The following is a 10,328-nucleotide window of genomic DNA, read 5'->3' as shown; positions in this document are numbered from 1 at the left end:
GTGCTTCTCTCTCTCTTCCTCCCTCCCTCAGTTTGTGTTTCTCCATCCCTCCCTTCCTCCCTCCCTCCCTCAGTTTGTGCTTCTCTCTCTCTCTCTCCCTCCCTCAGTTTGTGTTTCTCTCTCCCTCCCTCCCTCAGTTTGTGTTTCTCCCTCCCTCCCTCAGTTTGTGTTTCTCCATCCCTCCCATCCTCCCTCCCTCCCTCAGCTTGTGCTTCTCTCTCTCTCCCTCCCTCCGTTTGTGTTTCTCCATCCCTCCCATCCTCCCTCCCTCAGTTTGTGCTACTCTCTCTCTCTCTCCCTCCCCCAGTTTGTGTTGCTCTCTCTCCCTTCCCCAGTTTGTGATTCTCTCTTGCTCCCTCCCCCAGTTGTTCTCTCAGGATTCATGACATTTCCAGGCGAATTTTGTTGGCCCCAAAGCCATCCTCACAACTGGCAATGAAGTGATGTTTCTGAATAGACCAGCAGGGCTCAGACAATGCAGTTTGGATGCAAGGCACGACAGCCAGGTTACTGCGCATGAGTGAAGGCAAGTTCGGCCACCGTCTCCCCGGAGGGCAAGGCAGGTCGTGATGACTGCTGCACAGAGTGCAGATGAGGTGCGTCGCCTGGCTGAGATGAGCAAACAGGCCCGGGTCAGACACACGGAGCTGATGGCTGCAGTGGAGAAGATGCCTGAGTCAATAGATTCATTGGCTAAGAGTATGTTGGACTTCGGGGCAACAATGGAGAGGACTCTCCAGGGCTTTGGGGCAACAATGGACAGGACTCTCCAGGTGTTCGGGGCAACAATGGACAGGTCTATCCAGGGCTTCAGCCCAACAATGGAGAGGACTGTCCACGGCTTTGAGTCGGCTATGGAAAGGACTGTTAAGGGCTTCAGACAATCCCTGGAAAGGTCTGTGCAGGGCTTGTCCGAGGCGATGGAGCGGTCGGCACCTGCCTTGTCCGAAGCAATGGGAAGAACTGTACAGGCCTTCTCCGAAGCACTGGCACCTGGCACACAGGTCCTCACTGTTGCCACGCAGTCACTTGCTGGGCTCCTCCACAGCCAGATTGACGCAACGCGATCTCTCACTGTAGCCACCCACTCTGCATCAGTTAGGATCACCCCGGGCCCTTCCAGTCCCATACAAGACCAGGAATCAGTGGAGCATGCGATTGTGGCGGATGAGCCGAGCCGCTCCCCTCAAATAGCCAGTGTGTCATCCGACCATGGTGCAGGTGTCCTCTCTCGGCAGGAGACCATTGCACATGCCAGCGCTGGGATGCCTGCATTGCAGCTGCCACCACCTGCAGGCCACACTGCTTCCAGCCATGGTCACATCAAGCATCCTGCGTCCGCACCCTCCAAGCCCAGAGGTCAGCCAGGCTGTCCCTCAGGGGCTTCTGCACTTCCAGACAGTCAGCAGGCGTCCCCCAGCCTTGAGGCCGCCACTGGGGTCCAATTACGTAGGAGCAGCAGGGAGGGAAGGGGCCGGGCGCGAAAGAGAAGTCGTTCTCCCTCAAGGGGCCAGTTGTAGAGGGAGGTGCTGAGACGTTTGTTTGTCCAAATTCAAGGACACCCTCACCTGTTGTTATATTTGCAGAAGGTTTGTTGAGTTTTGCGGCTTGGCCAAACAGTTCACAGTTATTTTGAAAGTTATGGTTTCTGTTGACATTACGTTGTTTAGCTGTAATGAAAGACTTTTGTGCCAATAAACAGAAGTTTCAATGTGGCATGGTGCATGTGACTAGTTTCAGTGATGCTGGCATTCAGAGGCCCTCAAACATCCAAAGTGCGCCTGAGTTAAGACTCTCATCATTCCGCCACAGGGGTCTCGACACCAGTCCAGATGAGCCTCTGATGTATGGCCCTTTCACTTTCAGCAGCCCTTCCATCTTCCTCCTCCTCCTCCACCTGCTCTTCCTCCTCCTCCTCCTCCTCCGCCTGCTCTTCGTCCTCCTCTTCCTCCTCCTCCTCCGCCTGCTCTTCCTCCTCCTCCTCCTCCTCCGCCTGCTCTGCTGGTCATTGAGGGACAGCTGGAATTGGCTGGGTGCGTCGATTCGCCAAGTTGTGGAGCATGCAGCAGACGACGCCGATGTGTCCCACTTGCTGCGGCGAGTACTGCAGGGATCCCCCCGAATCTTCCAGACAATGGAAACGCTTTTTGACAACACCAATAGCGTGCTGTTTACTGTGCCTGGTCGCCTGATGGCCGCTGCTGATCAGCTCTTCTGCTGGGGTGTCGGCCACACGGAGTGTTGTCATCAGCCATGGCCAGAGAGGATAGCCCTTGTCCCCAGTAAGCCAGCCTCGTCTTCGAGGCAGCCCCTCAAAAAGGTCACAAACTGAGGTCAACCGCAGGATAAAGGTATCGTGGCTGCACCCTGGGAAATGCGCGGTGACTGCCATGATGATTTGACGGTGGTCACAGACCAGCTGCATGGTGAGGGAATGGAACCCCTTGCGGTTGCAGAAGTCCTAAGGATGATGGCATGGCGCCCTCAAAGCCACGTGTGTGCTGTCACTCGCCCCCTGCACCATGGGGAAGTCCGCAATGGAAGCAACACCCTGCGTGCCCTCCGCCTGCTTGTGCAGGGTACGAGGGAAGGTAATGAATTGACGCCTTCGCCTATAAAGGGCACCTGTAACTTGCCGGATGCAACAGTGAACTGCAACCTGAGCGACAGTCGCAATGTCCCCAATGGCTGACTGAAAGGATCCGTTGGCATAAAAATGGAGGCCATCAGTCAGTTTAGCCATCATGGACAGAGAGGTTCTGCAGCGTTCATGCGGCTGCAGATCCTGACCAAGCAGGTGGCACAGATCAATAACAATGTCCCTCCAGAATTGGAGCCTTCCCAAACACTGCTCCTCCGACATGTCAAGGCTTGTCACCTGCTGCCTAAAGACCCTCGCAGCTTCCTGTCGGATTGGCCGACCTCCATTGCCCCTCCTCCTTCTGGCCAATCCCGGCCCTCTCTCTCGCCGTCTCTCTGCCCCTTCACAGTGTTGGGCGATGAGGCCGTCGCCCTCCAAACAAGCTCTCATTCCGATGCTGTAAGGGGTCGTTTTAACGAGCTTATGGTGTGCTAAATCGGTTTTGATTTTCGCACTACTCGTGAGCGGTTTCGAAGCGCTACCCCCTCACGGTTCTAGACACTGGGCTTATTGCCAGACAACCTTTGTGTGTTGGCCCAACTCGTGACTTGGAAGACAAATGGTCAGATGAGACAGATTGAGTTTTAAATCAAAACGATCTTTATTTTTGAAAGAGAATGTACACAGAGAAAAATGGCAAGAATAAATGCAGACGAAAAATAACGTTTCTCACAGAGGACTAAATTATACACTGAGAAAAATAACTTTAAAGCATATAAACAGTTCTAAAATAGCGCTAAGCTAAAAGCGGGGGTGAGGGAAGCGCACGGACACATCGAGGGATAAATCACACTCCTGACTTACAAATACCCTTAACGTTACAAACCCTCCCGTTACTGAATATACCTCAATTATGTCAGTTAGGTAGAGTTGGGCCTTTATGCTCACCAGAATTTCAAAACCCTTCTGGACCTTGGTACTTCTTGTTACGTCTGGAATTTCCAATCTTCCTTATGGGACCGGCTCCTGGACCCTGTTACTTGGTGTCGTCCGGGACCTCCGACCTTCCTTATGGGACTGGCTCCTGGACTCGCTCTCCTGTACAAACTTTGGAAGTCCTCCAAAATCTTCGAGCCGTTTTCTGTTCCGCGCGGTCCTCGAACTCCTGATGGTAACTGGACTTCGACTTCACGGTGTGAACCGTCTCCGGAGGAGTCTTCCTTACTCTGGTCGAATCTTAGACTGGCTTGCTGACGATTTACCTGAACAGTTATACTCTTTTCTGGCCCTAATCTTGGCGCCAAATCAACCGTTTTCCTTTGTTAAGGTTGCTTTAACAAAAGCAAGCACATTAATTTTAACTGCTCGCAAATTGAACTAATGGGAATCCGATTAGTGTCCCTTCGTTTGTGTGTGCTCAGCAGTTTCTGAGATCGGTTACCGCTTTGCCATAATGGGAATCCGTTTAGTGTCCCTCCGTTTGTGTGTGCTCAGCGGTTTCTGAGATCGGTTACCGCTCTGCCAGCGATTAGCGCACCTCCAGGTGCTAATAGTTTTGTTTACTGCTGTAACCACATTACAATATCAAAAACAGTAAGGTTCTGGATTCTTCTAATCGATGATGACTCAGACTGCTTTAAGGTACTGTGTGTGTGTCCTTTTGAACTGGGCCATGAGAACTGCCAACTCCATTCTGTGTTCTCACAATGTGGCTACTTCAGGGGCCCTACCCGTATACTGTATTTCATGGATTTTTGTGAATCCTACAGTCCCCCCTGTGATACAATGAGCATCTTCAATTGTCTTTGTATCATAAAATGTCTTTGGGTGAGCACAAATCCGTTCCCTCCCCAACTGACCTTCCCCGTAATTTACCTTGCTAAGGAGTGTACCTCGCCCGCACTTTCCTCATTCCGAACAATGAAGTTTGAGAAAACATTTTCTATTGGAGACAAACCTTTAAACAATATACAGACTCACCTAGAGTCATAACAGAATAATCATAATACAATATAATGCGAAATCAAACAAGGTACAGAACAATCCAAAATATTAAAACAACAGTAATTACACGGGCGTCTCACCGTTTATACTGACATAGTGGCCCCGCCAATTCGGCTGACTAGGGAATTCCCTGCTGTGTCCCTTCCTTCTGCACTGTACACAGGCCAGGTACAAAACTATCCCCAGTTGGCACACCACCAAAATGTGGGAAGCCAGTCGGATCCATGATGGGACCTCTATATTATCAAAAAGGTCCCACCACGGTGGAACCACTATATCCTGAATTTCTGCCCCTATATCAACGGTCTTTTGTTCCAAAGTGAAAAAGTGTTTCTGCGAGATGGCGACCGCTTTGAGCGGCGCGGTTAGGTGTTCTGGGAGAGGGGGAATCGTAAAACCAAAATGTGCTACGTACTTTTGGAGATCAGTGAAATTCTCCTTAACGGTGAGGTGAACAGTGGATGGTTCGGGGATCGGGATAATCTGCAGCTGTGCCACTTGAACTATTGCCTCGGGTTTAAAACAGAAGCTGCTGTCACTGACCGCGCACCAGCCGTGCTGTCCGTGCCGGTAGTGAGACGCTGCGGTGGCGACACAATATGTCCCACCTCCTATGTATGCCACCTGTGGGGGAACATGGCCCTGTGCCATGGCTTCCATAGTGCAATTGATAGGCTTAGCGTCAGCAGACCTGAACCCGCATTGTGGTATTGAATAGGCGTTCAAGTGCTGGGGACACAGGATTATGTGTGCTCCCCGGCTACGGCACCCCGAGAAGTCAGTCCCCGTCATAGCATGCTCCCACTTAATGACATAGGGTGGGACCTCTGCAAAACGGACATGAGCTCCCCGCCGAATGACTCCAATGTTCACCACCCTATACACCGGCGCAGGTCGGGCTGTCCTGCTCATTATGGGAATCCGCACGACGACCCCCATGATGATGTGGTTGGAGCGACCACAGTCCACCAGGACTGGGTAGGCCTCAGAAGCGAGCCGGAGCTGGCATGGACTTAACGCGTTCTCAAAAGGGTGGAGGGCTGCGAGGTGTTTGTTACTGATCCAGGAGGGGACCAAACCCTGTTTCAAGTCCTCCAGATTGCTGCAGCCCTCGCCCAGCAACCATGCTCCGTATAGTACGCACACCTCATTCTGGGCAGCCTGATCTGAGGCGTTCCTGTCCTCCCTAATGAGAGCGTTGACCGTCCGAGCCTGCTTCTCCAGCTCCGCTATGATTTCTTTTAAGTGGAGAGTCATAGCCTGATCCTCATGGAGCTCCGAACCCACCACCCGATTTTCGTCCGTGAGGATTCCCTTCAACTGGGTCTTTGACCCGTTGACCTGCTGCTGCAGTTCAATGTCATCCAAACTATTTATGATGGACGACCCAGTGTTAAACCCTGTGAACCAGTCGTTCACGGCGCCCCTTCTTTGTCTCCCCACTTGCTCCCATTCCTTGTGGCCCTCGGTATAGAGTTTGGTCCTCGTGACCCTTGCGAAGTCAAATTCAAAGAACTTCTGCAGGGTCTCTTTTAGCAGGGCCTGATATAGCCTTCCTGTTTCTACGGGGCACCATTCCGGCAGGTGCACCTCAGTCAGGTTGAGGATGACCGAGGCCACCGCGTAATGGACCCCCTGGTAAGCCATTTGATCAGTCGGAACTAAAACTAAACCGTTCCCCAGTCCCTTGGTGGTGGTGGGGCACCCCTCTGTTACCGTCCGTGGTGTCTGGGTCGTGGGCAGGGGCTGTCGGGGGCGGGTCACTAACTCAGTGGCATTAACTGCGATTGGGGAGTAGGGGACCGCGCATGCATCCAAGCGCGATTCCCAGTCCATCCCCCTCCCGTTATCTTGCCACTGGCTGTGGAAAATGATGGAAACACCTGCGGGGCAGACTTTTCCTGAACCCCACATACATACGTAAATCCCTTGATCGGGTTCCCACCATTTATCCCAGCACACTGTCAGCCCTCCCTGGGTCCCTGTGATGGTCCGGTGAGTGTTGTTCCCTAACCTTTCCCACTGTCCTCTGGGGTTCCCCATGTCCTTGCTCAGTTTCCTGAGCCACCACCACCTATCCAGGGGGACGTTCCCCCTGCACGTTAAACAAATTCGTTTTCCCACAGTAACACTGATCTGCGTGGCCTTGATCGTGACCCGCAGACACAATAGTGAAACTTCTCCATAAGTGAAACCAATGTCATTAGAGTATTTAGTGGCGTTCGATCCCAGCCAACCCGGCCAGTTGCCCTCGTGGGTATATCCAGCAACTTCCTCTGCCTTGCACAGGCCCTGCCCGTCGTGAGCCAGGGGCGCCGTTTCCCCGGTACATCCGAAGATGTGGTGATCCTCCGTCTCCCCTCGCCACGCGATGTTGAGGCCCACCAGGGCCGCGAGGATGATGCCTCTTAGTAGCATCATTGGATTAATATCTGTTGGAGAGATAAAAGAGAATGTTTGAGCCAGGCTCCTTGGGCTCCTTGGCTTGGGTGTGGGGTGAGTGGGTCCCGCGACCCTAGCTCACTTAGCTTGCCACTCTGTACCGTTCCAAAATGCCACCATACCTCAGAAAAACCTTATACATACATACTAAATTTACAAATAACTAAACCTTACTTAGCAAACTATGGTGTATGTACATGTGCCATCCGTCTCCGGACGGCCAGCTTAAAATCTGTGGGGACTGTCGCAGGCCTCCCCCTGCGGCGTTCCCACCTCAGTTTCAGCTGCTGGTCCCTAGCAGCCTGTAGCTGCTGGCTGTGAACTGTTTAAAATTCCCACAGCTTTCCTACGGGGGTATCTTTTTACAGTAACCGGCGGCCAGACCTTTTCAATGCTACACTGAGGGGCAAGACCTAAGACCTCTGGCTCCTCCCCTTCACCACTGTCGGGGGCGGGAACTTTGTCCTCCGACTCGGCTTCACTTTGGCCAGGGACAGGACCGAGGACCTCCGGCTCCTCCCCTCCTGGGTCCCAGAACAATGGGGGAGTCTCCCGCTTAGATGGGACAACTCCTCCCCTCACGCAGGCTGCACATCCAGCCTGTGTGACCTGTGGCTGCAGCTCCCCTACAGCGTTTGATTCTTTACTGGCCTTTTCAGCCCCCGCTGCCTGTTTCCCTGCCTCCGGTTTAAACAGTTTACATTGGTTAATGTGAAACCATTTAGTGCGCCGGGGCAGTTTCACAGCATACACCATGGGGCTGGCCTGATCTACAATACTGTAGGGACCCATGTAAAGTGGCTCGAAACTCCCCACACGGGCGAAGTTTCTTACCATTACTAGGTCCCCTACCTCCCAGCGATGGGTTTTACTGGGCTCGAGCAGCATTTTACTTCCCTGATGCTGCCTCCCCATGTTACCTGCGGCTCCCTCATAAATCCTTTGGAGGCGTTCAAGGAGCGTGCGGGCAAATTTGTCCCGATTCACCTCCCTTAGCTGCCCCTCCGTTAGGACTGGGGCCAGGACATGAGTGGGGGTTCTCATGACCCTGCCGGTCATGAGCTCATGCGGAGAGTACCCCGTACTCTTTGATTGGCTGGCGCGGACCCCCATGAGGATAAGAGGCAGGACTTCTGCCCACCTTCGGGGCGAACCCATTATCTCCTTCCTTATTTTCTCTTTTAAGGTGCGGTTTATCCGCTCCACAATCCCAGATGACTGGGGATTGTAGGCGACGTGCCATTTCCCTTGAATGCCCAGCAGCATCAGGGTATTCTGCATGACTTGGCCGGTGAACTGGCTTCCCTGATCGCTTTCCACGAACTGGGGCAGTCCCCATCTCGAGAACACCTCCCGCACCAAGATTCTTGCAGTTCCTAACGCTGTGGCTGTTCGGCAGGGGAAGGCTTCAACCCATTTAGAGAACACGTCCACCAGAATGAGGCAATACTTATAGCCTCCCTGGGTGGTGGGTAAGGGTCCAATATAGTCAATTTGTATTGACTGCCATGGTCCCTCTACCCTCCTAACGTGTCCCATTGGCACCTTCCTCCTGTGAGGGTCGGGGTTATTCGCCGCGCACACAAGACAGTTCGCGCAATACTCCCGGACGTCCTCCCAGAGTCCTGGCCACCATCCTGCCTGCTCTACCCGCTGCCAAGTGACCTCAGGCCCGGGGTGCCCTGCTCCCGGCCCCTCATGGGCCAGTTGAAGGAATTCCCTCCGGTGCTGCTGAGGCACCACCCACTGCTCTTCTCTAAACAGCATCCCCTCTCTTATGGAAAGAGATGCTGTGCCATATGGGCCTTCCATTTTCTTCCCCTCGCTAACCGCGTTAAATACCCCTCTCAGGGCAGGGTCCTGAGATTGGACCGATTTGAGGTCCGGGGCTAGTGCTACCCCTACACTCTTCTGAATCCCATCCCTGCCTTTTACAGCTGCCACTGGTCCAGGCCCGTAGGGGTCCCAGAGAATGCCAGACATGGCACCCTCTCTCGCCAGTGCGTCAGCTCGCTGGTTTCCCTGACCGCGAGGTTCTGTGGAGGAGTGAGCCTTCACTTTGTGGATGAAGACCTCACCCTTCTCCCCCACAGCTGCCAGGATCTTTTCCAGCAGGGGCTTGACCACCAAGGGTCTCCCATCCGCAGAAGTGAATCCACGACGGGACCAGATGGCCAGGTACTCAGTACACGAATTGCATGTGAACATGCTGTCCGAGCAAATCGTGTACGGGGTAGGGAAGACTTCGGGGTGGGTGACCACATACGCCACAGCGGATAGTTCTGCCTGCTGGGCGCTCATGGTGCTGGGGAGTTTAATTGCCAACGCAATGTTTGCCGTCGGGTCATAAACTCCGCACCCCGTGAGCCGTTTTCCAGCAGATACCATGCTGGAACCATCCACGTAGATCTCACGGCCGGTGGGATGTATCCCAGCCCGGAGACCCACGTCGGCCTCCCATACCCCTTCTACAGAACACTGATGGGCTGTCCCAGGGTAAGCCAGGTTGGCGGCTAATCTGGGCTCACACAGGCCTTTCACCCGCAGATCCATTTGTGAGAGGAGTAGGGTCCAGTGCGCAATGCGGGCACTGCTTACTGTCCCATCCTTAATCCTTCCATCCAAAAGCATCTTGGTGGGCGTGTGGTGTGTGAGGAGGGTGATGGGGGAGCTGCCTGTGAAGGTGGCGGATCTTTTCACAGCCCAGTGTGTGGCCAAAAGGTGCCGCTCACAGACCGAGTAGCTCCTCTCCACGTCGGTGAGCACCCTGGAGGAGTAAACCACGGGTCTCAGCTTGCCATGTCGCTCCTGGAGCAACACAGCACTCAGACTGTCCCCGCTGGCCGCCACCTCCAGGAAGAACTCCCTTCCCCCATCTTTCGCTCCCAGGGCCGGTGCGGTCTGCAGCTTCCTTTTTAGGAGCTCGAACGCGGCCTGGCATCCTTCATCCCACGACCACTCCACTCCCTTGTGCAGGAGTCGGAGTAGCGGGGCTGCCATGGCCGCATAGTCCTCCATGAAGTCTCGGCAGTACCCGGTTAGCCCTAGAAACGACCTCACACCCTTTATAGTGACGGGGACCGGTAACTCCTGTACCGCCTCCCTCCTAGCCCTATCGATGGCCCTTTCTCCGGTGCGGATGGTCAGCCCCAGGAACTTGACTTCCTTCTGACCGATCTGCGCTTTCTTTGGGTTAACCTTAAACCCCTTTCGGGTCAGCAGCTCCAACAATTCAGCCAGCAGTGGGCCGTGCTCTCCGACCGTGTTGGTAAACAGGAGCAGGTCGTCCACATACTGCACT

Source organism: Somniosus microcephalus, chromosome 12 (assembly GCF_052327205.1).
Source record: "Somniosus microcephalus isolate GS21.2 chromosome 12, FLI_Smic_1.0, whole genome shotgun sequence".
In the NCBI taxonomy this organism is placed as follows: domain Eukaryota; kingdom Metazoa; phylum Chordata; class Chondrichthyes; order Squaliformes; family Somniosidae; genus Somniosus; species Somniosus microcephalus.
Note: the sequence above shows the minus strand (reverse complement) of the source record.